This window comes from Lithobates pipiens, unplaced genomic scaffold (genome assembly GCF_037356315.1).
Source record: "Lithobates pipiens isolate NorthernLeopardFrog02 unplaced genomic scaffold, aLitPip1_a1.2 Scaffold_19, whole genome shotgun sequence".
NCBI classification, from domain to species: Eukaryota; Metazoa; Chordata; class Amphibia; order Anura; family Ranidae; genus Lithobates; species Lithobates pipiens.
In genome coordinates, this window is record NW_027507764.1 from 519,452,404 (window position 1) to 519,479,666 (window position 27,263).

Sequence of the window (27,263 nt, forward strand, 5' to 3'; positions counted from 1 at the left end):
TAGCGCTTTCAGTGACAATTGCGCGGTCATGCTACACTGTACCCAAATGAAATTTTTATCATTTTGTTCGCACAAATAGAGATTTATTTTGGTGGTATTTATTCACGACTCCGTTTTTTATTTTTTGCGATATAAGCGCAAAAAAGCGGAAATTTGGAAAAAAAACAATATTTTCTTTTTTCTATTTTAAAAGAAATCCAATAAAATCAAATTTTGTCATAAATTTAAGCCAAAATGTATTCTGCTACATGTTTTTGGTAAAAAAAAATCCGTTAAGTGTATAATAATTGGTTTGTGTGATCACGGACATATGTACGCAAATGATCATGTACATATGTGTGCAGGTGATCACGTACATATGTGTGCACATAATCATTGGGACAAGTGATTTTAGTGGGACATATGTGGGGTACATGTTTTTATTATTAGGGACATGTGTTTTTATTTTTTGGGGACATGTATGTTTTGGGGACATGTGTGTTATGGGGACATATGTGGGGACTGTGTTTACACTGTGTGGTGTGTTGTGTGTTTACACTAGACTGAAGATCAGTGAGTAAAAAGCTGTAAAAAACAGCTCATACTCACTGATCATCAGCCGGCTGCAGCAATTTACTCTCCTCTCCTCAGCGATGACTTCTGTGTGAGGAGAGGAGGAGCCGATTGCCTAGCAACCGGCTGTTTGTTTACATCACATGATGGCCGTGATTGGACACGGCCGTCATGTGATCAGGAGGGCCAATCACAGAGCCCTGATTGACATTCCTGAACGTCCTATCAGAAGTAGACGGCTCCCACCCGGCCGTATATGTGCATTGGCCGGGTGGGAAGTGGTTAAGTAATATCGCATTTCCCACTTGAAGACTCCGATTACAAGTGGGAAGGCTGGCCGCAGGCCAACCCGTATTTGTGGGAGGTGTCTGAGGGACTATTAAACCCTCCTCCTCTGTCAGGGCCAGGGTTGGTGTTTTCTAGGGAGAGAGAGACCGGGTTACACAGACTTGCTAGTGTATACAGACGGAATAGTGTATACAGAAGACCAGCTAGTTTATACAGAGAGGCTAATGTGTACAAAAGACAGGCTAGATTATATAGAAGAACGTACTGGATATGCAGAGATGGAGGCGAGGTTATACAGAGGGAGAGGCTGTTTTACACAAAGAGGCTAGTGTGTGCAGACTTGCTAAAGTATACGGACAGACTAGTGTATACAGAGAGGCTATTTTAAACAGAGAGACTAGGGAAAACAGAGAGGCTAGTGTACAGAGACAAGCTGACAGTGAGGCCGGGGTATAATGAGAAGCTAAGTTATACAGTAGACAGGCTAGTTTATATAAAAGACAAAATTGGGTAAACAGAATACAGGCTGGGGTATAATGAGAGGCAAGATTATACATAGAGGCTAGGGTATAAAGATGTATACAGAAAGGCGGGGTATACCGAGAGACTATGTGTATAAAAGACAAGCTAGGGACGGACTAGTGTATACAGAAGACCGGCTAGTTGATACAGAGAGGCTAGATTATACAGAAGAACATCCTGGGTATGCAGAGAGCTCAGCTTCAAGGGATGGCCAACGTGAGTAATATGAGTGAGACTCCTCACCCCCCCCCCCCACCTACCAGATCTGACTTTCATCCCCTTGCCCTCTCTGCCCCGGTCATCTGGTGGCAGTTTTATGCACTCCCTGGCCCCCACCCATTCATAATCCTTACCGACCTTTCCTTCCGCTGCTCACAGGAACACACTGGAATACTTGTCTAATTAACCAACTTGTACAAGACACCGCTATCCTCCTGTCTGACACCGGTCCCCATTGGAGGCGTTACCCCTCACTGTTTGGGTGGTCCCTGCCTCCCCCTGGATGCTCCACATATACCCCAAAGACATTGTCGGAGGGGCACCACTTGACAGGTGGCATCTCCCATTGGAGGAAGGGATGATGGCCCCAACCCCTTGGCAGCAGGTTCTTTCATGTACAGACCAGGGCGGCTCATCTTCCCTTCTGGAGTCTTGACCTTAGAGGGGGGAGTTGCACTTTGGGGGGTCTGAGTGATACCTAGTGCGCTGTACTGGAAGGGCTTGACATTCCCGCATATGTGTCCCCTCTCCCTGGTTGCGCCCCTCGTCCCCCCTCTGGCCCCCACCTACTCTTTGCCGACATTGCCTTCTGCAGCTTTCGGGGACACCCTGGATGACTTATTTATTGAGCCTATTGGTGCGAGACACTGCTTCCCTCCAGTTTGACTCTGGACCCCCCTGGAGGATTTACCCCTTACTGTTTTGGCGGTCCCAGCCTCCCTCTGGATGCTCTACACAGCCCCCGATGGTGATGCAGGAGAGACACTAATTGGCGGGCCCCAGAACTGCTGCTCGGGTGAAGTCTCCCGTTGGATGGAGGGATGGTGGCCCCAGCCCCTTGCCTGCCGGATTCTCCATGCACTGACCAGGGCTGCTCCTCTTTGATCTTCATGTGGTGACCATGGAGGGGAGGAGTTGAAACTTATGGGGTCCGGGTGGTTGCTGGTGTGAGCACGCTAAAGGACTTGACCTTTCCGCATGTTTGTCCCCTCTCCTTTGCTGCCCCTCCTTCCCTCCCCCTTCCCTCCCTTACCTTCTTCCCTTCCCTCCCCCCTTCCCTCCCCCCTTTCACTCCCCCTTTCCCCCCTTACCCCTCTCTTTTCCCCCCTTCCCTCCCCCCTTTCCCCCGGGGCGTGGATGGAGGAGAGGGGGTAAGGAGAGGCTGCATGTACTTTTCTGGTATGGGACGGGGGGTGGTGGATCCCATTCTGTGATGCCTTTTCTGTTGTGACGGGCTCCCTCGTGCATGCCTACATTTAGGGCGAGCTGAGGAGACCCCTCAGTGCTGACAGTTCTATGCTCTACCTCTGTTTTAATTATACTATTGTTTTTTGGTTCTGTGATGTTACTGATTGTCTTTTATTTGCATACCGGTATCAGACATGACATTTACCACTGCCGGGACTGGGGGGACTGGGATCCGGGGGCTCCCTCTCCGACCTGTCTACCCACCAACCCAAGTAGGACGGCGCTTTAAACCCAGTGTACATCTGGTAAACGCTATAGCATAATTGTGCTGTTTTAGTATACAATTCCTGTACTGTTGAGTGCGGACAACCCTTAATTTCCCTCTCCCCCTGGGGTTTAGGTGCCCGGCCTCTTTTTCCCCTTACCTTTCCTTCCATTTGCCCTTCCTTTTTCCCCCTTAGTTCCCGCCATCCATTACCTACCCAATACCTACCTTGGTTCAACTTTCTTTGCTTTTCTCGGACGTCCCCCTTCCCCTCCCCGAGGAGCGATGGCAGACTCAGTCAAGGTCACCTCTCTAAACGTTAAGGGACTGAACTCCTCTGAAAAACGGTGGATCCTCCTGTGAGAACTGAAGACTTCCTGTACTGATGTGGCCTTTATACAAGAAACACATTTTAAAAATACTAGCCTCCCCTTTCTACAGTCAAGATCCTTCGCTAAGGTCTACCACTCTACTAACCCCTCCTCTAAGACCAAGGGAATCTCCATTCTGATCTCTAGCAGGCTCCCCTCGGTTCTCCAGGATTCTCTGGTGGACCCTGGGGGCCGATATCTTTTTCTTAGGGGCCACATTGGAGAGCTCCTTTTTACATTTGCCATTGTGTACGCTCCCAATGATCACCAAGACACATTCCTCAGAACTACCCTGCACAGATGATGTGACTTTCGGGAGGGCCAGTTGATATTAGGTGGGGACTTTAATGTCCCCTTTCGCCATCGGTTGACACTTCTGCCTCTTGCTCCTCGCTCCTCATTTACTCTAGAAAGCGGATTACTAAGTGCTTACTGAATGACCAATTAGTTGATATCTGGTGTCTGCAACACTCCGGGGAAAGGGACTACTCTTTTTGCTCTTCCCCTCACAAATCATACTTGAGGATAGACTTCTTCTTGATTCCACATGACCAACTGCACTTGGTGAGCTCTTCCTCCATTGGCCATATTACTTGGTCTGACCACGCTCCTGTAGCCCTTACCTACACCCTCTCTAGGAACCCCTCACCTAGGACTCTATTCTGGCACCTTAATGAGAGCCTCCTCCAGATACCGGAAGTTTTAGCAGATGTGACCAGGGAATTGGACCTTTATTTCCAAGAAAACTAAACGCAGGACTGCGACCCGGGGATAATTTGGGAGGCTCACAAGTCAGTACTCCGCAGGGTACTTATCAGGCACGGGGCACGCATCAAACGAACACGGAAGGAACAAATTGCTAATCTGTTTTGTGAACTTGCCTCTGTGGAAGCGAAACATAAACATGCCCCCTCACGGACCTTAGAGATTGAATTGGGGACACTCCGTACCCAGATTACTGACCTACTCCATTATAAAGCGAAAGCAGTACTCCAGTTTTGTCGTAAACTGATGTAGGAATCAGGGGACAAATGCGGAAAAATCTTTGCCAGGTCAGTAAAGGAGTTGAAATCTGCCTCTTACATACAACAGTTGATAGATGAGAATGGCCAGAGGGGCTCTACCCCAACCCAAATAGCCAAAGTCTTTGAAAAATGCTACTCTGATCTCTACAACCTGCCCGATTCAGGGTCCGGACAGGACAATATAGACAGATATGTAACCGGTTCTGGTCTACCAACCCGATCACACTGGAAGAAGTCCAGATGGCCGTGGGACCTCCGAAGGTGGGTAAGGCTCCGGGCCCTGACGGATATACCGCACAATACTATAAGACCTTCCTCCCTATTCTCGGCCCACGCTTGGTGAATTTATTGAATACTCTGAGCTTGAATGGGGATTTTCCTGAGCATACCCTTAGAGCCCACATCTCGTTGATACCTAAGGAGGGCAAAGACCCGGGCCTATGTGGGAGCTACAGACCAATTTCCCTCCTAAATTCGGTCCTAAAACGATTCTCTAAAATCCTCGCCACGTGATTGGCACAGCACTTGCAGTCCCTTATACATATTGACCAGTTAGGTTTTATTCCCACCAGGGAAGATAGGGACAACACCATTAAGGTGCTTACCCTGGTCCATAAAGCAAAGTCATCTGGGACCCCTTGTCTTTTCGTGAGTACTGATGCCGAGAAAGCTTTTGATCGGGTCAAATGGACATTCATGTTCTCGGTCCTTCGCCATATAGGTCTGAGTGAACGGATGTTGGCATGGATAAGTAAGATATACTCACGCCCTTCAGCTCAACTCAAAGCGAATGGGGTGCTCTCATCTCCCCTTGACATCGGGAATGGGACCAGACAGGGTTGCCCCCTGTCGCCCCAGTTATTCGCACTGTCATTGGAACCCTTTCTCTCCACAATTCGACAAAACTCAGACATAACGCGACTCCAAATCGGTACTATTGACATCTGCCTACGTAGATGACATGCTGTTCTCGTTGACGAATCCCAGAGTTTCCTTGCCAAATCTCCTTCGGGAATTCCAGATATACGGGATACTTCTTGAAATCAGAGGCCATGGGGGTCGAAGTCCGCCTGCAAACGTTACTAGACTTGTAGTCCAATTTTCGATTTAAATAGACCCATACAGCCCTTAAGTACTTAGGTACTTACATTCCACAGGACAACGCGCGTACGTTTATGTTGAACTTCCCCCCACCCCTTGTCACTAAGATCCGCAGTTTGCTTCACGGGTGGCATTCTGGCCTCCATTCCTGGTTCAGGAGATGCAATCTCATTAAAATGAACATACTCCCTAAATTTACCTATCTTTTCCAAGCTCTCCCGATCCAGATTCCAGTCCCGTTTTTTAAGCAAGCTCAATCCCTGCTCACTCAATTTAACTGGGCCCACAAAAATCCCAGACTTAAGTGGTCACAGCTGACATTGTCTAAACAACAGGGAGGGTTGGTTCTCCCTGACTTGCGATGCTACTACCTGGCCTCCCATCTGGGGCGTGTATTGGACTGGAATGGAAACAAACTTTCTAAGCTCTGGGTGCTACTAGGACAATCTCACTCCCAAATTCCGCTAAGAAGCACCATGTGGTGCTATAAGGATTTACCCACAGAATTGACGTCACATCCCACTATAGGGGCTTCATTGAAAGTCAGTCACCTGATCGCTACCCAAAACACACTCACGTCTTTGACTTCCCCCCTATTCCCTATACGTGGCCATCCGAACTTGGAACCGGGGACCCACTTAGAAATTCCAACCTAGACCATGCGTCTAAATTCGTCATTGATGGAAAATGACCTTCTTTCTCAACCCTAACAGATCCGACAGGGCTTTTCCAAATGCCTTTTTGGAGAGCGGCGCAACAACATCATTTTTTCCATTCCATCCCCAATACTCAAACTTTCGCACGCCCTCAGACGGAGTTTGAGACTCTATGCAGGAGCGAAGGCCCTTTGGTCCACATTCTCTCTCAAACAGATCACCCACACTTAACCTGTCTGTCCAACTGGGAAAAGGACCTTAATTGCTCGTTTTCCCCAGCACAGAGACAACGCATTATCACTTTGGCTCTCAAAACCTCGCTGTGCACGAAGATACAGGAGACAAATTTTAAACTTCTCACCAGGTGGTATTTGACACCATCAAAGCTGCATAAATAATTCCCCTCTTCCTCGAACATATGCTGGAGGTGTGGAGAAGAAGAGGGCACGTTGATCCACATTTTTTGGTCCTGCCCCAGCTTGGTGGACTTCTGGACAGAGATCCGATGCATAACACAAAAATTCACAGACTTCTCCATCCCGGAAGAGGCTGCATTCTTTCTCTTGCACCATTCACAGATTCCCATTAAGAAGTACAAAAAAATAAATTTTACGGCATGTGATAAATGCGGCGAAATCCTGCATCCCTCTCTATTGGAAAAAATGTTCCCCCCCTTTCATTACTCACTGGCTTAGGAAAATAGAGGACATTAAAAAAAATGGAGGACTTGATCCTCACATCACAAGGTAAACAAGAATTTTTTAAACAAACCTGGGACATCTGGAATACCTTTATATTCTCGCTGGAAGGATGTCGCCTGCTATCACCTTAATGCTCTGAGCTTTCCTTGACTGGCCCCTTGGACAGTGGCTGCCATTGTGTCTCGTCCCCTCTTCTCCTTTCCTGATCTTTCACCCCTTCTCTTTTCTGCCTTCCTCCCCTATCTCTCACCCCCTCCACCCACTCTCTCTTTTGGAAAAAGTGGAAAATTGGGAATGACGGCCCCACCCCCCCCTCTGGATGGATTATGCCGGAGGGACCTGGGGTTTGTGTGACCCTGGATCTTGGTACAGTACTTTATCCGTGCCTTGAATCATTATGATTGATGGAAGGCAGACTCACAGTTGCGAATATACCTGTATCAAGTATTGTTCAGCTGCTTTTTGCTCTGTATTTCTCTGTTGCATTATGTACTCGGGGGACCGTCTTCCCCTGTTTGGAGAAAAAATTATATTTGAAAAAAAAAAAGAAGCCTACGACACCTGATATTCCCAGGCGGTCTCCCATCCAGGCATTAACCAGGCCCAACCCTGCTTAGCCTCCAAGATCAGACGAGATGGAACAGATTCAGGGGGATGTGGCCGTAGCCAATAACTTCAGGCACTCTCAACTCTCTTGACAAACGCCAAGATGGTCACCTTGGGAAAGAAACAAAAAAAAAAACAAGTCAACACCAACAACATAAAAAGAAGTCTACAGCACCTAGTATTCCCAGGTGGTCTCTCATCCAGGTATTAACAAGGCCCGACCCTGTTTAGTCTCTGAGATCAGACGAGATCTGGTGCTTTCAGGGTTATGTGGCCATAGGCAAGCTCTTCAGGCACTCTCAACCCTCTTGACAAACACCAAGATGGTCACCTTGGTAAACAAACAAAACAAAAACAAGTCAACGCCAACAACATAAAAAGAAGCCTACAGCACCTAGTATTCCCAGGTTGTCTCCAATCCAGGTACTAGCAAGGCCCAACCCTGTTTAGCCTCTGAGATCAGAGGAGATCGGGCGCTTTCAGGGTTATGTGCCCATATGCAATCTCTTTGGGCACTCTCAACCCTCTTGACAAATGCCAAGATAGTCACCTTGAGATACAAGCGAAAAAAGACAGGTCAATGTCAACAACATAAAAAGAAGAATACGGCACCTGGTATTCCAACGCCATCTCCCATCCAGGTACTAACTAGGCCCAACCCTTCTTAGCCTCAGAGATAAGAAGAGCTAGGGCTTTTTCAGGGTGATGCTGCTGTAAGCGATCTCTTTGGGCACTCTCAACCCTCTTGACAAATGCCAAGATGGTCACCTTGGGAAACAAGCGGAAAAAAACAAACGAATCAACGCCAACAACATAAAAAGAAGCCTACAATAACTGGTATTCCCAGGTGGTCTCCCATCCAGGTACTAACCAGGCCTGACTATTCTTAGCCTCCAAGATCAGACAAGATTGGGTGCTTTCAGAGTGATGTGGCCATAGGCAATCTCTTCAGGCACTCTCAACCCTCTTGACAAACACCAAGATGGTGACCTTGGGAAACAAGCTAAAAAAAACAGGTCAACTCCAACAACATAAAAAGAAGCCTACGACACCTGGTATTCCCAGGCGGTCTCCCATCCGCGTACTAACAAGGCCTGACTCTTCTTAGCCTCCAACATCAAATGAGATCGGGTGCTTTCAGGGTGATGTGCCCGTAGGCAATCCCTTCAGGCACTTTCAACCCTCTTGACAAACGCCAAGATGGTCACCTTGGGAATCAAGCAACAACTTAAAAAAAAAGCCTATGGCATTGAGAAATCCCAGGCGGTCTCCCATCCAGGTACTAACCAGGTCCCAACCCTGCTTAGCCTCTGAGATCAAATGAGATTGGGCTCTTTCAGGGTGATGCAGCCATAGTAGATTTTTTTTCAGGCACGCTCAACCCTCTTGACAAACGCCAAGATGGTCACCTTGGGAAGCAAACAAAAAATCAAGTCAACGCCAACAACATAAAAAGAAGCCTACAGCACCTAGTATTCCCAGGCGGTCTCCCATCCAGGTATTAACAAGGCACGACCCTTTCTAGCCTCTGAGATCAGAGGAGATTGGGTGCTTTCAGGGTGATGTGCCCATAGGCAATCTCTTTGGGCACTCTCATCCCTCTTGAAAAATGCCAAGATAGTCACCCTGGGAAACAAGCGAAAAAAAACAGGTCAACGCCAACAACATGAAAAGAAGAATACGGCACCTGGTATTCCAAGGCCGTCTCCCATTCAAGTACTAACTAGGCCCAACCCTTCTTAGCCTCCGAGATCAGAAGAGATAGGGTGCTTTCAGGGTGATGCTGCTGTAAGCGATCTCTTTAAGCACTCTCTACCCTCATGACAAATGCCAAGATGATCACTTTGGGAAACAAGCGAAAAAAAACAGGTCAACACCAACAACATAAAAAGAAGCCTGCGGCATCTGGAAAACCCAGGCGGTCTCCCATCCAAGTACAAACCAGGCCCAACCCTGCTTAGCCTCTGAGACCAGACGAGATTGGGTGCTTTAAGGGTGTTGTGGCCGTAGGCAATTTCTTTGTGCACTCTCAACCCTCTTGACAAATGGCAAGATGGTCACCTTGGGAAAAAAGGGAAAAAACACAGGTCAACGCCGACAACATAATGAGAAGCCTACGGCACCTGGTATTCCCAGGCTGTCTCCCGTCCAGGTACTAACCAGGCCCATCGCTGCTTAGCCTCCTAGATCAGATGAGATTGGGCTCTCTCAGGGTGATTTGGCCGTAGACACTCTCTTTGGGCACTCTGAAGCCTCTTGACAAAGGCCAAGATGCTCACCTTGGGAAAAAAGCTAAAAAAAACAGGTCAAAGCCAACAACATAAAAAGAAGTCTACGGCATCCCGTATTCCCAGGCGATCTCCCAATCAAGACACTAACCAGGCCAGATCCTTCTATGGCACCTGGTCTTCCCAGGCAGTCTCCCATCCAGGTACTAACCAGGCCTGACACTGCTTAGCCTCTGAAATCAGATGAGATTGGGTGCTTTCAGGGTGATGTGGCCGTAAGCATTCTCTTCAAGACACGCCCAACCCTCTTGACAAACGCCAAGATGGTCGCCTTCAGAAACAAGCGAAAAAAACAGGTCAAAGCCAACAACATAAAAAGAAGCCTATGGCACCTGGTATTCCCAGGCGGTCTCCAATCCAGGTACTAACCAGGCCTGACACTGTTTAGCCTCCGAGATCAGACGAGATTGGACGCTTTCAGGGTGATGGGGCCTTAGGTGATCTCTTCGGGCACTCTCAACCCTCTTGACAAATGCCAAGATGGTCACCTTTGGAAACAAGTGAAAAAAAAAACAGGTCAAGGCCAATAACATAAAAAGAAGCCTACGGCACCTGTTATTCCCAGACGTTCTCCTATCCTGGTATTAACCAGGCCCAACACTGCTTAGCTTCCGAGATCAGACAAGATCGGGTGTTTTCAGGGTGATGGGGCCGTAGGTGATCTCTTCAGGCACTCAAGACCCTCTTTTTAAAAGCCAAGATGGTCACCTTGGGAAACATGCGAAAATAAACAGGTCAACACCAACAACATAAAAAGAAGCCTACGGCACCTGGTATTCACACATGGTCTCCCATACAGGTATTAACCAGGCCGTACACTGCTAGGCCTCTGAGATCAGATGAGATTGTGCGCTTTCAGGGTGATGTGGCCATAGGTGTTCTATTCAGACACTCTCAACCCTCTTGACAAATGCCAAGATGGTCATCTTGGGAAAAAAGTGAAAAAAAAACAGGTCAACGCCAACAACATAGACCCTGGCGGTCTCCCATCTGACCCTGACCCTGACCCTGCTTAGCCTCTGAGATCGGGCGCTTTCAGGGTGATGTGGCCTTAGGCGAACGCTTCGGGACATACTCAAAACTCTTGACAGATGCTAAAATGGTCACCTTGGGAAACAAGCGAAAAAAAAACAGGTCAAAGCCAACAATATAAAAAGATTCCTACGGCACCTGTAATTAGGTATTATCCAGACCGGACCCTGCTTAGCCTCCGAGATCAGATGAGATCGGGCACTTTCAGGGTGATGTGGCCAGAGGAGATTTCTTCTGGCTCTCTCAGCCCTCTTGACAAATGCCAAGATGGTCACCTTGGGAAACAAGCGGAAAAAAAAAACATGTCAACGCCAACAGCATAAAAAGAAGCCTACGGCACCTGGTATTCCCAGTCGGTCTCCCATCCAGTTACTAATCAGGCCCGACAATGCTTAACCTCCGAGATCAGACAAGATCTGGCACTTTCAGGGTGATTTGGCCGTAGGCACTTTCTTTGGGCACTCTCACCCTCTTGACAAACGCCAAGATGGTCATCTTGGGAAACAAGTGAAAAAAAACAGGTCAACGCCAACAACATAAAAAATAGAATTTTTATATACAGCTTACCTGTAAAATCCTTTTCTTGAGAGTACATCACGGGACACAGGAGCTTCATTACATAGTGGGTTATATAGGCACCTCTGGTGATTGGACACTGGTTAACCCCCAATTAAGGAGAATTCCTCCCCTATATAACCCCTCCCATATGGGAGGCACCTCAGTTTTGTAGCAAAGCAATAGGAAACCACGTAAAACCCAAGAGGGGTGGGAGCTCTGTGTCCCGTGATGTACTCTCAAGAAAAGGATTTTACAGGTAAGCTGTGTATAAAAATCCTATTTTCTTGATCATACATCAGGGGACACAGGAGCTTCATTACATAGTGGGATGTCCCAAAGCAATGCTCAGATTGAGGGGAGGGAGACACAGATCATAATATATAGACCGCCAAGGACCGGAGGACCTAAACTGCAGCCTGCAGTACACTGCGCCCAAAGGCGATATCCTCTTGCCCTCTGACATCCACCTGATAGAATCTGGTGAATATGTGGACTGATGACCAAGTTGCAGCCTTACAGATCTGAGCCAGGGAGGCCTGGTGATGCACTGCCCAAGAAGCACTTCCAGCCCTAGTTGAGTGCGCTTTCACTTGAAAAGGAGGGATCTTCCCTTTAACACTATAGGCCTGAGAAATAATCTGTCTAATCCACCATGAGAGAGTGGATTTTGATGCCACCTGACCCTTCCTAGGGCCTTCCGGCAAAATAAATAAGCAATCAGTTTTCCTTATCTGTGCAGTTGCCTGAAGATAGATACTGATTGCCCTTACCACATCCAAAGTGTGCAAAGATTTTTCTTCTGCAGACTGTGGGTCCGGAAAAAAGGATGGTAGGCTTACATCTTGATTCAAATGGAATCCTGAAACCACCTTAGGCAGAAAGGACCTGTTGGGATGCATTACCACCAGGTCCTTATGAATAATTAGATACGGTTCTTTACTGGAGAGAGCTGCTAGTTCTGACACTCTTCTAGCCGTGGATATGGCTACCAAGAAAACCAATTTTTTAGTCAAAAGAACTAACGAAGCCTGATGCAAAGGTTCAAAAGGTTGCCCCTGCAAAGCTGAGAGAACCAAATTCAGATCCCATGGGCATACCGGAGGTTTGACTTGCGGCCTTATCCGCATAGCCCCCTGGATGAAAGCCCGCACCAGGGAATGTGATGCAAGTGGTTTCTGAAAAAACACTGACAAGGCCGAAATATGCACCTTGATAGTGCTTACGGCCAAATTCATTTCTAGGCCTGACTGGAGGAAGGCCAAGATCCTGCTAATGACATACTTTCTAGGATGACATTCCCTGAGTTCACAACAGGAAACATATGCCCTCCAGATTTTGTAGTAAATAAGCCTGGAGGCCGGCTTTCTGGCATTGACCAGAGTAGAAAGGACTGGCCCCGAAAGCCCACGGTCTCTCAGAATGTGGGTCTCAGCAGCCAAACCGTCAAATTCAGACTGTGTAAAGCAGCATGGTAAATTGGACCCTGTGAGAGCAGATCTGGCCGGAGAGGGAGGATCCACGGCCTGCCTACTGCCAACTTCATGATCTCTGCGTACCACGGTCGCCTGGGCCAAGGCGGGGCTACCAAAAGAACCGACTTTGTTTCCCTCTTGACTCTTCCCAGGAACTGCGACAGAAGCAGGCACGGGGGGAAGGCAAAAATCAAATTGTACTGATCCCAGGGAACTGTCAGAGCATCCGACCCCTGAGCGAGTGTATCTCTTGTCTTTGACACAAATTTGTCCAGTTTTCTGTTGAACCTGGACGCAAACAGATCTACGTCTGGAGTACCCCACCTGCGACATATGTTCCAAAACACGTCGGGGTGCAGAGCCCATTCTCCTGGGCACAACTGCTGGTGGCGCAGAAAATCCGCCTGCCAATTTTCCACTCCTGGAATGAAGACTGCAGAAAGGCATGGAACATGCCTTTCTGCCCAGACAAGTATGCGATTCACCTCTTTTTGCGCAACCAGACTCCTGGTACCGCTCTGGTGATTGATATATGCCACTGCTGTGGCATTGTCGGACTGAACCCAAACAGGGAGACCCTGTAGTCTGAAAGACCAGTTTATGAGATCCATATAAACTGCCCGGATCTCCAAGACATTTATGGGCAATAGCTTCTCGATCGCAGACCATTTCCCCTGTGAGCACGTCTCCTCCAACACTGCTCCCCAGCCTGTCAGGCTGGCATCTGTCATAATAATCTTCCATGGAAGAGGAAGAAAAGTTTTGCCTTTCAGCAAATTCTCGGTTTGTAACCACCAGACGAGGCTCTTGCGTGTCCCTGGGGATAGACGCATAGGAAGATCCAAGGATTGGGGATTCCTGTTCCAAGCCGCAAGGATGCATCTTTGCAGAGGCCTTGAGTGGAACTGGGCGAATGGAACGGCCTCGAAGGAGGCGACCATTTCCCCTAACAGTCTCATGCACAACCGAATGGGGCAAGATCTTCTGCCCAGAATTAGGCGCACCAGATCCCCAATGGCCAAGGCTTTTGGCCTTGGTAGAAACACCTTGCCCTGAGCAGTGTCGATAACCATACCCAGGTATTCCAACCTGGTAGCAGGCTGTAGGGACGACTTTTCTAGGTTTATAATCCAACCTAGGCGTTTCAGGTATTCTAGTGTTCTGGTAACACTGTGGTTCAGGAGCGCTACTGTTTTCTCTATGAGAAGCAAATCATCTAGATAAGCCATGATGGCTATACCCTGAGCTCTTAGGTTTGCCAAGAGAGGGTCCAGAATCTTTGTGAAGACTCGAGGGGCCGTAGCTAGCCCAAACGGCAAAGCCACAAATTGAAAATGGTGCTGCTCTACCTTCGAACCTTAGATACTTTTGGTGTGCGGGAAAAATTGGCACATGGAGATATGCATCCTTGATGTCTATTGATGCCATAAACTCTCCCCCTTGCAGGGAGGAGACCACAGTGCGAATTGACTGTATTCGGAAGGACCGGATGCGTAAAAATCGGTTCAGATCCTTCAGATCCAGGATAGGTCTGACACTTTTATTTGGCTTTGTAACGGTAAAGAGATTCGAGTAAAACCCTGAAACCTGTTCTTTTGGGTCCACTTCTACTATCACTCCCTGGGATAGTAAGTGATCTAAGGCCAGAAATAGCGGTCTTTGCTTTACTGGGTCCCTGGGGATCCTTGACCTTAGAAAGCGAGAAGGTGGAATCTCCTGAAACTCCAGCTTGTAGCCCAGAGATACCGAAGAGACCACCCACTCGTCCCGGATCTCTTCCTGCCAGGCTTCTGCAAACTGCAGGAGCCTTCCCCCCACTTGGCCGAGCGGGGGCGCTCCTTCACAAGGAAGCTTTCGGGCTCTGCTTGGCAGGCTTTCGCCCTCAGGATTTCTTCTGCCCCTGGGCCCGGCCTTGAGCCTTTCCTGTAGAGGGGGGTTGAGAAGGCCGTCGCCACTGCTTAGAGCTTGATGCTCCGGGAGAGAGAGAACGCCTAAATGATGGACGTTTGCTCCTTTTGACTGGAAGGAGAGTAGATTTCCCCCCTGAAATTTTTTGGACGAATTTGTCTAATTCTTCTCCAAATAAACGTTCCCCTTTAAACGGGAACCCAATCAAATGCTTCTTGCATGATAGCTCAGCTGCCCAATTCTTTAGCCATAGGGCCCTTCGCATGTGTACCAACAGGAGAGACAAACGAGATGCTTGTTGGACAGAATCCAAAATCGCATCAATCATGAAACACAGAATTTGAGGTATTTCTGCATAATTCTCCACTTCCTCATTGGGAAGGAGGCCAAGCATCTGCTTAACCTGTTCATTGAGGAACTGACACAACCCCACAGCTGCGACTGTAGGTTGCACTACAGCGCCAGTCATGGAAAAGGAGGCTTTTAATAATGTTTCCAGCTTCTAATCAGTTGGATCTTAAAATATCTGAGCATTATCCAAAGGACAGGTCAAGTTTCTATTCACGCAAGAAACAGCCGCATCGACAGATGGGACCCCCCATTTCTTGGTGGAACTTTCCTCCAGAGGATAAAGCATAGAAAACCTTTTAGGAGGAGCAAACAGTTTATCGGGATGTCCCCAATACTCATACAACAATTTATCCATTAAGGGATGAATTGGAAAGGAAAAGGCAGGTTGTGGGATTTTCCTGACTCCCAGGGAAGAAACAGAGGATGTAGCGATCTCAGCAGCAGGCATTCTGAATGAGGTACGCACCAATTCAGTATAATACTGCACCTGTTTTCTGAGCACCTGGGAGGAGGGGACTCTCTCCTTTTCCTCTGATTCATCCGACTGCTCAAGATCCCTGTCCCAAGATAGGGATCTCTCCTCATTGTCAGAAGTGTCATCTGAAAGAGGAATCTCAGCAGAGGGAGGGGATCTACCCCTTTTCCTGCTATCTTTCAGGGAAGCTGAAATAAAATTCATGATTCTCCCTTCAAAACCCTCCAATGTAGCCCTAAGGGAGTCCTCAGTGATGTATACCGGGGCTGAAATTTTAGGAGAGGCTGCAAATCCTGACAGGGGCACTGACTCATCCTGTGAGGCTGACTCCAGTCTTGCAGGGGGGGATGGTAACCTACAGGCATTTGTAGAACCCCTAGACCTAGGCGGTGACTTACCAGTGTCCTTGTTATCTCCCCCTGAGACCCTCTTACGAGGAGACATAGTCCTAAGCTACAAAGCAGAGGTACTAGTACAAAGTGCAATCACTGTTGTGCTTAAAGTCTCACAATAAATATATATGCTTAAACTGCACAACCTGATGCTGAGTAGGTGTCTTAGGTTTGCCTGGATCCAATCCCTTGGGATGCTTACTGCCCACAGCTCCTGTGTCTCCACTTACAGCCCCCTGACGCTCTGGGCTGTAAAACTGCCGTCTGGCGCCTGCGCAGTACAGCGCCGTGCACACCGAACGACGCGGCTCGCAAACACACTCCCGCCTCCTCCATTAGCACGGGAGCGTGCTTGGCGCGCATGCACGAGGACTGCCGGTATCCAGGGGGGAAGGGAATTGCCATCGGAGCTGTCTGGGACCCCCAGACTACGTGGGACCCCTGTATTACCTTCATTGTGGCAGAGATTGCAGTGGAGACGTGAGTCATCTGGGAGAACCAGGCTTCACTGAGCGTGTGTATCTGAAAGGCATGTAAGTATGCATCAGGCTGCTCTTACTCCCCCTAGTTGTGGAAACCAGGTAAGACATACAACTACTCAATGAAGAAATCCATAATATAATTTATACAGGATTAACTTCCCTTACCTGTCCTCGCCGCAGGAATTGCTGAAAACAGACAGATTCCAGCCTTCACCCATCACGGCGGGCAGAGTTGTGCCAACCTTCAGGTTTTTTTTGGGGTTCCTTCTCAGAAGAACCTCCTACCTGGACCTTGTAAAAGACTCTGCCAGAAACTTTCATGCCACTATGTAAATAGTACAGTAAGTCTGGTTTTCCCAGAGCCCAGTCTTCCAATAGGAGAGGACTTACAGGCAAAACCTCGTTTCTTCAGATGACGAGGCCCGGGTACCACATCATCTTGGGAGTCAAAATATCGGCCCGAGATATGGATCTGGTTTGTTGTAGCCCTTAGGCCCCTGCAAGGACCTACACAGAACTTTCTTCATAGCACATGTTTTACGTGACCAACCACCACTGGCGAAGGAAAAAATTAGGTGCCTCCCATATGAGAGGGGTTATATAGGGAAGGAATTCTCCTTAATGGGGGGTTAACCAGTGTCCAATGACCAGAGGTGCCTATATAACCCATTATGTAATGATCCTGTGTCCCGTGATGTATGATCAAGAAATAAGCATACGGCACCTAGTATTCCCAGTCGGTCTTCCATCCAGTTACTAATCAGGCCCGACAATGCTTAACCTCCGAGATCAGACAAGATCGGGCACTTTCAAGGTGATGGGGCCATAGGCGATCTCTTTGGGCACTTTCAACCATCTTGACAAACGCCAACATGGTCATCTTGGGAAACAAGCTAAAAAAAACAAGTCATTGCCAACATTGGAGTCTAAGCAGGGTTGGGCAGTTTCCTTGCCTGAAATAGGCATCTCAGAACTGCCATCTGGCTGCTTCCCGGGTTTCCAACTCCTTCAACTAATCCCAGGAGACAATCCTTCGCCTCCATCCTGGTGGAGGTTCCAAACACCCGATCAATGGTTCCTGTCACCTCCGTCCAGTAGCAGATCAACTTCGGGCATCTCCAAAACATGTGCATCATGTCTCCCCCCATGTTCCCGCGCCGGGGGCAACTTGCGTCCGGCCGTTCGGCCAAATTGAAAAAGTTTACGAAGATACAGGAGACAAATTTTAAACTTCTCACCAGGTGGTATTTGACACCATCAAAGCTGCATAAATGTTTCCCCTCTTCCTCGAACATATGCTGGAGGTGTGGAGAAGAAGAGGGCACGTTGCTCCACATTTTTTGGTCCTGCCCCAGCTTGGTGGACTTCTGGACAGAGATCCGATGCATAACACAAAAATTCTTGTACTTTATCCGTGCCTTGAATCATTATGATTGATGGAAGGCAGACTCACATTTGCGAATATACCTGTATCAAGTATTGTTCAACTGCTTTTTGCTCTGTATTTCTCTGTTGCATTATGTACTCGGGGGAGCGTCTTCCCCTGTTTGGAGAAAAAAAAAGAAGCCTACGACACCTGGTATTCCCAGGCGGTCTCCTATCCAGGCATTAACCAGGCCCGACCCTGCTTAGCCTCCAAGATCAGATGAGATGGAACAGATTCAGGGTGATGTGGCCATAGCCAATATCTTCAGGCACTCTCAACTCTCTTGACAAATGCCAAGATGGTCACCTTGGGAACAAGCGGAAAAAAATAGGTCAACGGCAACAACATAACAAGAAGCCTACAGCATCTGGAAATCCCAGGCGGTCTCCCATCCAGGGATTAAACTGGTCCCAACCCTGCTTAGCCTCTGAGATCAGATGAGATTGGGCTCTTTCAGGGTGATGTGGCCGTAGGAGATTTCTTCAGCCACTCTCAACCCTCTTGACTAACGCCAAGATGGTCACTTTGGGAAACAAACAAAAAAAAACAAGTTAACGCCAGCAACATAAGAAGAAGTCTACAGCACCTAGTATTCCCAGGTGGTCTCCCATCCAGGTATTAACAAGGCCCGACCCTGTTTAGTCTCTGAGATCAGACGAGATCTGGTGCTTTCAGGGTTATGTGGCCATAGGCAAGCTCTTCAGGCACTCTCAACCCTCTTGACAAACACCAAGATGGTCACCTTGGTAAACAAACAAAACAAAAACAAGTCAACGCCAACAACATAAAAAGAAGCCTACAGCACCTAGTATTCCCAGGTGGTCTCCAATCCAGGTACTAGCAAGGCCCAACCTTGCGAAAAAAGACAGTTCAATGTCAACAACATAAAAAGAAGAATACGGCACCTGGTATTCCAATGCCATCTCCCATACAGGTTCTAACTAGGCCCAACCCTTCTTAGCTTCAGAGATGAGAAGAGATAGGGCTCTTTCAGGGTGATGCTGCTGTAAGCGATCTCTTTGTGCACTCTCAACCCTCTTGACAAATGCCAAGATGGTCACCTTGAGAGACAAGCCGAAAAAAAAAAAAACGAATCAACGCCAACAACATAAAAAGAAGCTTACAATAACTGGTATTCCCAGGTGGTCTCCCATCCAGGTACTAACCAGGCCTGACTCTTCTTAGCCTCCAAGATCAGACAAGATTGGGTGCTTTCAGAGTGATGTGGCCATAGGCAATCTCTTCAGGCACTCTCAACCCTCTTGACAAACACCAAGATGGTGACCTTGGGAAACAAGCTAAAAAAAAACAGGTCAACGCCAACAACATAAAAAGAAGCCTACGACACCTGGTATTCCCAGGCAGTCTCCCATCCACGTACTAACAAGGCCAGACTCTTCTTAGCCTCCAACATCAAACGAGATCAGGTGCTTTGAGGGTGATGTGCCCGTAGGCAATCCCTTCAGGCACTTTCAACCCTCTTGACAAACGCCAAGATGGTCACCTTGGGAAACAAGCAAAAAAAAACGAAGTCAATGCCAACAACTTAAAAAAAAGGCCTATGGCATTGAGAAATCCCAGGCGGTCTCCCATCCAGGTACTAACCAGGTCCCAACCCTGCTTAGCCTCTGAGATCAAATGAGATTGGGCTCTTTCAGGGTGATGCAGTCATAGTAGATTTTTTTCAGGCACGTTCAACCCTCTTGACAAACGCCAAGATGGTCACCTTGGGAAGCAAACAAAAAATCAAGTCAACGCCAACAACATAAAAAGAAGCCTACAGCACCTAGTATTCCCAGGTGGTCTCCCATCCAGGTATTACCAAGCGTGACCCTTTCTAGCCTCTGAGATCAGAGGAGATTGGGTGCTTTCAGGGTGATGTGCCCATAGGCAATCTCTTTGGGCACTGTCATCCCTCTTGAAAAATGCCAAGATAGTCACCCTGGGAAACAAGCGGAAAAAAACAGGTTAACGCCACTAACATGAAAAGAAGAATACGGCACCTGGTATTCCAAGGCCATCTCCCATTCAAGTACTAACTAGGCCCAACCCTTCTTAGCCTCCGAGATCAGAAGAGATAGGGTGCTTTCAGGGTGATGCTGCTGTAAGCGATCTATTTAGGCACTCTCAACCCTCTTGACAAATGCCAAGGTGATCACTTTGGGAAACAAGCGAAAAAAAACAGGTCAACACCAACAACATAAAAAGAAGCCTGCGGCATGTGGAAAACCCAGGTGGTCTCCCATCCAGGTACAAATCAGGCCCAACCCTGCATAGCCTCTGAGACCAGACGAGATTGGGCGCTTTCAGGGTGTTGTGCCCGTAGGCAATTTCTTTGTGCACTCTAAACCCTCTTGACAAATGCCAAGATGGTCACCTTGGGAAAAAAGGGAAAAAAAACAGGTCAACGCCGACAACATAATGAGAAGCCTACAGCACCTGGTATTCCCAGGCTGTCTCCCACCCAGGTACTAACCAGGCCCATCGCTGCTTAGCCCACGAGATCAGATGAGATTGGGCTCTCTCAGGGTGATTTGGTCGTAGGCACTCTCTTTGGGCACTCTGAAGCCTCTTGACAAAGGCCAAGATGCTCACCTTGGGAAACAAGCTAAAAAAACCAGGTCAAAGCCAACAACATAAAAAGAAGCCTACGGTATCCGGTATTCCCAATCAAGACACTAACCAGGCCAGATCCTTCTATGGTCTTTCCAGGCAGTCTCCCATCCAAGTACTAACCAGGCCTGACACTGCTTAGCCTCTGAAATCAGATGAGATCGGGTGCTTTCAGGGTGATGTGGCCGTAAGCGTTCTCTTCAAGACACGCCCAACCCTCTTGACAAACGCCAAGATGGTCGCCTTCAGAAACAAGCGAAAAAAAACAGGTCAAAGCCAACAACATAAAAAGAAGCCTTTGGCACCTGGTATTCCCAGGCGGTCTCCCATCCAGGTACTAACCAGGCCCGACACTGTTTAGCCTCCGAGATCAGACAAGATTGGGCGCTTTCAGGGTGATGGGGCCGTAGGTGATCTCTTCGGGCACTCTCAACCCTCTTGCCAAATGCCAAGATGGTCACCTTGGGAAACAAGTGAAAAAAAACACCAGGTCAAGGCCAATAACATAAAAAGAAGCCTACGGCACCTGTTATTCCCAGACGTTCTCCCATCCTGGTATTAACCAGGCCTGACACTGCTTAGCCTCCGAGATCAGACAAGATCGGGTGCTTTCAGGGTGATGGGGCCGTAGGTGATCTCTTTGGGCACTCTCGACCCTCTTGTTAAACGCCAAGATGGTCACCTTGGGAAACAAGCAAAAATAAACAGGTCAACACCAACAACATAAAAAGAAGCCTACAGCACCTAGTATTCCCAGGTGGTCTCCAATCCAGGTACTAGCAAGGCCCAACCTTGCGAAAAAAGACAGTTCAATGTCAACAACATAAAAAGAAGAATACGGCACCTGGTATTCCAACGCCATCTCCCATACAGGTTCTAACTAGGCCCAACCCTTCTTAGCCTCAGAGATGAGAAGAGATAGGGCTCTTTCAGGGTGATGCTGCTGTAAGCGATCTCTTTGTGCACTCTCAACCCTCTTGACAAATGCCAAGATGGTCACCTTGAGAGACAAGCGGAAAAAAAAAAAACGAATCAACGCCAACAACATAAAAAGAAGCTTACAATAACTGGTATTCCCAGGTGGTCTCCCATCCAGGTACTAACCAGGCCTGACTCTTCTTAGCCTCCAAGATCAGACAAGATTGGGTGCTTTCAGAGTGATGTGGCCATAGGCAATCTCTTCAGGCACTCTCAACCCTCTTGACAAACACCAAGATGGTGACCTTGGGAAACAAGCTAAAAAAAAACAGGTCAACGCCAACAACATAAAAAGAAGCCTACGACACCTGGTATTCCCAGGCAGTCTCCCATCCACGTACTAACAAGGCCAGACTCTTCTTTGCCTCCAACATCAAACGAGATCAGGTGCTTTGAGGGTGATGTGCCCGTAGGCAATCCCTTCAGGCACTTTCAACCCTCTTGACAAACGCCAAGATGGTCACCTTGGGAAACAAGCAAAAAAAAACGAAGTCAATGCCAACAACTTAAAAAAAAAGCCTATGGCATTGAGAAATCCCAGGCGGTCTCCCATCCAGGTACTAACCAGGTCCCAACCCTGCTTAGCCTCTGAGATCAAATGAGATTGGGCTCTTTCAGGGTGATGCAGTCATAGTAGATTTTTTTCAGGCACGTTCAACCCTCTTGACAAACGCCAAGATGGTCACCTTGGGAAGCAAACAAAAAATCAAGTCAACGCCAACAACATAAAAAGAAGCCTACAGCACCTAGTATTCCCAGGTGGTCTCCCATCCAGGTATTACCAAGCGTGACCCTTTCTAGCCTCTGAGATCAGAGGAGATTGGGTGCTTTCAGGGTGATGTGCCCATAGGCAATCTCTTTGGGCACTGTCATCCCTCTTGAAAAATGCCAAGATAGTCACCCTGGGAAACAAGCGGAAAAAAACAGGTTAACGCCACTAACATGAAAAGAAGAATACGGCACCTGGTATTCCAAGGCCGTCTCCCATTCAAGTACTAACTAGGCCCAACCCTTCTTAGCCTCCGAGATCAGAAGAGATAGGGTGCTTTCAGGGTGATGCTGCTGTAAGCGATCTATTTAGGCACTCTCAACCCTCTTGACAAATGCCAAGGTGATCACTTTGGGAAACAAGCGAAAAAAAACAGGTCAACACCAACAACATAAAAAGAAGCCTGCGGCATGTGGAAAACCCAGGTGGTCTCCCATCCAGGTACAAATCAGGCCCAACCCTGCATAGCCTCTGAGACCAGACGAGATTGGGCGCTTTCAGGGTGTTGTGCCCGTAGGCAATTTCTTTGTGCACTCTCAACCCTCTTGACAAATGCCAAGATGGTCACCTTGGGAAAAAAGGGAAAAAAAACAGGTCAACGCCGACAACATAATGAGAAGCCTACAGCACCTGGTATTCCCAGGCTGTCTCCCACCCAGGTACTAACCAGGCCCATCGCTGCTTAGCCCACGAGATCAGATGAGATTGGGCTCTCTCAGGGTGATTTGGTCGTAGGCACTCTCTTTGGGCACTCTGAAGCCTCTTGACAAAGGCCAAGATGCTCACCTTGGGAAACAAGCTAAAAAAACCAGGTCAAAGCCAACAACATAAAAAGAAGCCTACGGTATCCGGTATTCCCAATCAAGACACTAACCAGGCCAGATCCTTCTATGGTCTTTCCAGGCAGTCTCCCATCCAAGTACTAACCAGGCCTGACACTGCTTAGCCTCTGAAATCAGATGAGATCGGGTGCTTTCAGGGTGATGTGGCCGTAAGCGTTCTCTTCAAGACACGCCCAACCCTCTTGACAAACGCCAAGATGGTCGCCTTCAGAAACAAGCGAAAAAAAACAGGTCAAAGCCAACAACATAAAAAGAAGCCTTTGGCACCTGGTATTCCCAGGCGGTCTCCCATCCAGGTACTAACCAGGCCCGACACTGTTTAGCCTCCGAGATCAGACAAGATTGGGCGCTTTCAGGGTGATGGGGCCGTAGGTGATCTCTTCGGGCACTCTCAACCCTCTTGCCAAATGCCAAGATGGTCACCTTGGGAAACAAGTGAAAAAAAACACCAGGTCAAGGCCAATAACATAAAAAGAAGCCTACGGCACCTGTTATTCCCAGACGTTCTCCCATCCTGTTATTAACCAGGCCTGACACTGCTTAGCCTCCGAGATCAGACAAGATCGGGTGCTTTCAGGGTGATGGGGCCGTAGGTGATCTCTTTGGGCACTCTCGACCCTCTTGTTAAACGCCAAGATGGTCACCTTGGGAAACAAGCAAAAATAAACAGGTCAACACCAACAACATAAAAAGAAGCCTACAGCACCTAGTATTCCCAGGTGGTCTCCAATCCAGGTACTAGCAAGGCCCAACCTTGCGAAAAAAGACAGTTCAATGTCAACAACATAAAAAGAAGAATACGGCACCTGGTATTCCAACGCCATCTCCCATACAGGTTCTAACTAGGCCCAACCCTTCTTAGCCTCAGAGATGAGAAGAGATAGGGCTCTTTCAGGGTGATGCTGCTGTAAGCGATCTCTTTGTGCACTCTCAACCCTCTTGACAAATGCCAAGATGGTCACCTTGAGAGACAAGCGGAAAAAAAAAAAACGAATCAACGCCAACAACATAAAAAGAAGCTTACAATAACTGGTATTCCCAGGTGGTCTCCCATCCAGGTACTAACCAGGCCTGACTCTTCTTAGCCTCCAAGATCAGACAAGATTGGGTGCTTTCAGAGTGATGTGGCCATAGGCAATCTCTTCAGGCACTCTCAACCCTCTTGACAAACACCAAGATGGTGACCTTGGGAAACAAGCTAAAAAAAAACAGGTCAACGCCAACAACATAAAAAGAAGCCTACGACACCTGGTATTCCCAGGCAGTCTCCCATCCACGTACTAACAAGGCCAGACTCTTCTTAGCCTCCAACATCAAACGAGATCAGGTGCTTTGAGGGTGATGTGCCCGTAGGCAATCCCTTCAGGCACTTTCAACCCTCTTGACAAACGCCAAGATGGTCACCTTGGGAAACAAGCAATAAAAAATGAAGTCAATGCCAACAACTTAAAAAAAAAGCCTATGGCATTGAGAAATCCCAGGCGGTCTCCCATCCAGGTACTAACCAGGTCCCAACCCTGCTTAGCCTCTGAGATCAAATGAGATTGGGTTCTTTCAGGGTGATGCAGTCATAGTAGATTTTTTTCAGGCACGTTCAACCCTCTTGACAAACGCCAAGATGGTCACCTTGGGAAGCAAACAAAAAATCAAGTCAACGCCAACAACATAAAAAGAAGCCTACAGCACCTAGTATTCCCAGGTGGTCTCCCATCCAGGTATTACCAAGCGTGACCCTTTCTAGCCTCTGAGATCAGAGGAGATTGGGTGCTTTCAGGGTGATGTGCCCATAGGCAATCTCTTTGGGCACTGTCATCCCTCTTGAAAAATGCCAAGATAGTCACCCTGGGAAACAAGCGGAAAAAAACAGGTTAACGCCACTAACATGAAAAGAAGAATACGGCACCTGGTATTCCAAGGCCGTCTCCCATTCAAGTACTAACTAGGCCCAACCCTTCTTAGCCTCCGAGATCAGAAGAGATAGGGTGCTTTCAGGGTGATGCTGCTGTAAGCGATCTATTTAGGCACTCTCAACCCTCTTGACAAATGCCAAGGTGATCACTTTGGGAAACAAGCGAAAAAAAACAGGTCAACACCAACAACATAAAAAGAAGCCTGCGGCATGTGGAAAACCCAGGTGGTCTCCCATCCAGGTACAAATCAGGCCCAACCCTGCATAGCCTCTGAGACCAGACGAGATTGGGCGCTTTCAGGGTGTTGTGCCCGTAGGCAATTTCTTTGTGCACTCTCAACCCTCTTGACAAATGCCAAGATGGTCACCTTGGGAAAAAAGGGAAAAAAAACAGGTCAACGCCGACAACATAATGAGAAGCCTACAGCACCTGGTATTCCCAGGCTGTCTCCCACCCAGGTACTAACCAGGCCCATCGCTGCTTAGCCCACGAGATCAGATGAGATTGGGCTCTCTCAGGGTGATTTGGTCGTAGGCACTCTCTTTGGGCACTCTGAAGCCTCTTGACAAAGGCCAAGATGCTCACCTTGGGAAACAAGCTAAAAAAAAAACCAGGTCAAAGCCAACAACATAAAAAGAAGCCTACGGTATCCGGTATTCCCAGGTGATCTCCCAATCAAGACACTAACCAGGCCAGATCCTTCTATGGTCTTTCCAGGCAGTCTCCCATCCAAGTACTAACCAGGCCTGACACTGCTTAGCCTCTGAAATCAGATGAGATCGGGTGCTTTCAGGGTGATGTGGCCGTAAGTGTTCTCTTCAAGACACGCCCAACCCTCTTGACAAACGCCAAGATGGTCGCCTTCAGAAACAAGCGAAAAAAAACAGGTCAAAGCCAACAACATAAAAAGAAGCCTTTGGCACCTGGTATTCCCAGGCGGTCTCCCATCCAGGTACTAACCAGGCCCGACACTGTTTAGCCTCCGAGATCAGACAAGATTGGGCGCTTTCAGGGTGATGGGGCCGTAGGTGATCTCTTCGGGCACTCTCAACCCTCTTGCCAAATGCCAAGATGGTCACCTTGGGAAACAAGTGAAAAAAAACACCAGGTCAAGGCCAATAACATAAAAAGAAGCCTACGGCACCTGTTATTCCCAGACGTTCTCCCATCCTGGTATTAACCAGGCCTGACACTGCTTAGCCTCCGAGATCAGACAAGATCGGGTGCTTTCAGGGTGATGGGGCCGTAGGTGATCTCTTTGGGCACTCTCGACCCTCTTGTTAAACGCCAAGATGGTCACCTTGGGAAACAAGCAAAAATAAACAGGTCAACACCAACAACATAAAAAGAAGCCTACGGCACCTGGTATTCACAGATGGCCTCCCATACAGGTATTAACCAGGCCGTACACTGCTAGGCCTCTGAGATCAGATGAGATTGTGCGCTTTCAGGGTGATGTGGCCATAGGTGTTCTATTCAGACACTCTCAACCCTCTTAACAAATGCCAAGATGGTCATCTTGGGAAAAAAGTGAAAAAAAACAGGTCAACGCCAACAACATAGACCCTGGCGGTCTCCCATCTGACACTGACCCTTCTCAGCCTCTGAGATCGGGCTCTTTCAGGGTGATGGGGCCTTAGGCGAACGCTTCGGGACATACTCAAAACTCTTGACAGATGCTAAAATAGTCACCTTGGGAAACAAGTGAAAAAAAAACAGGTCAAAGCCAACAATATAAAAAGATTCCTACGGCACCTGTAATTAGGTACTATCCAGGACGGACCCTGCTTAGCCTCTGAGATCAGATAAGATCGGGCACTTTCAGGGTGATGTGGCCATAGGAGATTTCTTTGGGCTCTCTCAGCCCTCTTGACAAATGCCAAGATGGTCACCTTGGGAAACAAGCGGAAAAAAAAACATGTCAACGCCAACAACATAAAAAGAAGCCTACGGCACCTGGTATTCCCAGTCAGTCTCCCTTCCAGTTACTAATCAGGCCCGACAATGCTTAGCCCCCGAGATCAGACAAGATCGGGCACTTTCAGGGTGATTTGGCCGTAGGCACTTTCTTTGGGCACTCTCACCCTCTTGACAAACGCCAAGATGGTCATCTTGGGAAACAAGCGAAAGAAAACAGGTCAACGCCAACAACATAAAAAATAGGATTTTTATATACAGCTTACCTGTAAAATCCTTTTCTTGAGAGTACATCATGGGACACAGGAGCTTCATTACATAGTGGGTTATATAGGCACCTCTGGTGATTGGACACT

General features: G+C 48.1%; 25 pseudogenes; all 25 read right to left on the reverse strand.

Annotated features, from left to right (window-relative positions):
• Positions 1-7,437: 7,437 nt before the first annotated feature.
• LOC143999491 (5S ribosomal RNA) lies at positions 7,438-7,556 on the reverse strand (annotated as a pseudogene).
• A 101-nt stretch (positions 7,557-7,657) lies between these two features.
• LOC143999305 (5S ribosomal RNA) lies at positions 7,658-7,776 on the reverse strand (annotated as a pseudogene).
• Positions 7,777-7,876: 100 nt separating this feature from the next.
• On the reverse strand, positions 7,877-7,995 carry LOC143998950 (5S ribosomal RNA; annotated as a pseudogene).
• Positions 7,996-8,316: 321 nt separating this feature from the next.
• Positions 8,317-8,435, reverse strand: LOC143998829 (5S ribosomal RNA; annotated as a pseudogene).
• Positions 8,436-8,534: 99 nt separating this feature from the next.
• Positions 8,535-8,653, reverse strand: LOC143999508 (5S ribosomal RNA; annotated as a pseudogene).
• A 734-nt stretch (positions 8,654-9,387) lies between these two features.
• On the reverse strand, positions 9,388-9,506 carry LOC143999489 (5S ribosomal RNA; annotated as a pseudogene).
• A 99-nt stretch (positions 9,507-9,605) lies between these two features.
• Positions 9,606-9,724, reverse strand: LOC143998636 (5S ribosomal RNA; annotated as a pseudogene).
• Positions 9,725-9,884: 160 nt separating this feature from the next.
• On the reverse strand, positions 9,885-10,003 carry LOC143999532 (5S ribosomal RNA; annotated as a pseudogene).
• A 319-nt stretch (positions 10,004-10,322) lies between these two features.
• On the reverse strand, positions 10,323-10,441 carry LOC143998431 (5S ribosomal RNA; annotated as a pseudogene).
• Positions 10,442-11,142: 701 nt separating this feature from the next.
• Positions 11,143-11,261, reverse strand: LOC143998435 (5S ribosomal RNA; annotated as a pseudogene).
• Positions 11,262-17,164: 5,903 nt separating this feature from the next.
• LOC143999391 (5S ribosomal RNA) lies at positions 17,165-17,283 on the reverse strand (annotated as a pseudogene).
• A 1,169-nt stretch (positions 17,284-18,452) lies between these two features.
• LOC143998616 (5S ribosomal RNA) lies at positions 18,453-18,571 on the reverse strand (annotated as a pseudogene).
• Positions 18,572-18,995: 424 nt separating this feature from the next.
• LOC143998759 (5S ribosomal RNA) lies at positions 18,996-19,114 on the reverse strand (annotated as a pseudogene).
• A 1,191-nt stretch (positions 19,115-20,305) lies between these two features.
• On the reverse strand, positions 20,306-20,424 carry LOC143999474 (5S ribosomal RNA; annotated as a pseudogene).
• A 360-nt stretch (positions 20,425-20,784) lies between these two features.
• On the reverse strand, positions 20,785-20,903 carry LOC143998715 (5S ribosomal RNA; annotated as a pseudogene).
• Positions 20,904-21,005: 102 nt separating this feature from the next.
• Positions 21,006-21,124, reverse strand: LOC143998806 (5S ribosomal RNA; annotated as a pseudogene).
• Positions 21,125-21,546: 422 nt separating this feature from the next.
• LOC143998760 (5S ribosomal RNA) lies at positions 21,547-21,665 on the reverse strand (annotated as a pseudogene).
• A 1,191-nt stretch (positions 21,666-22,856) lies between these two features.
• LOC143999476 (5S ribosomal RNA) lies at positions 22,857-22,975 on the reverse strand (annotated as a pseudogene).
• Positions 22,976-23,335: 360 nt separating this feature from the next.
• Positions 23,336-23,454, reverse strand: LOC143998716 (5S ribosomal RNA; annotated as a pseudogene).
• Positions 23,455-23,556: 102 nt separating this feature from the next.
• LOC143999494 (5S ribosomal RNA) lies at positions 23,557-23,675 on the reverse strand (annotated as a pseudogene).
• Positions 23,676-24,097: 422 nt separating this feature from the next.
• On the reverse strand, positions 24,098-24,216 carry LOC143998761 (5S ribosomal RNA; annotated as a pseudogene).
• A 1,191-nt stretch (positions 24,217-25,407) lies between these two features.
• On the reverse strand, positions 25,408-25,526 carry LOC143999477 (5S ribosomal RNA; annotated as a pseudogene).
• Positions 25,527-25,901: 375 nt separating this feature from the next.
• On the reverse strand, positions 25,902-26,020 carry LOC143998717 (5S ribosomal RNA; annotated as a pseudogene).
• Positions 26,021-26,122: 102 nt separating this feature from the next.
• Positions 26,123-26,241, reverse strand: LOC143998807 (5S ribosomal RNA; annotated as a pseudogene).
• A 693-nt stretch (positions 26,242-26,934) lies between these two features.
• LOC143999079 (5S ribosomal RNA) lies at positions 26,935-27,053 on the reverse strand (annotated as a pseudogene).
• Positions 27,054-27,263: the final 210 nt, after the last annotated feature.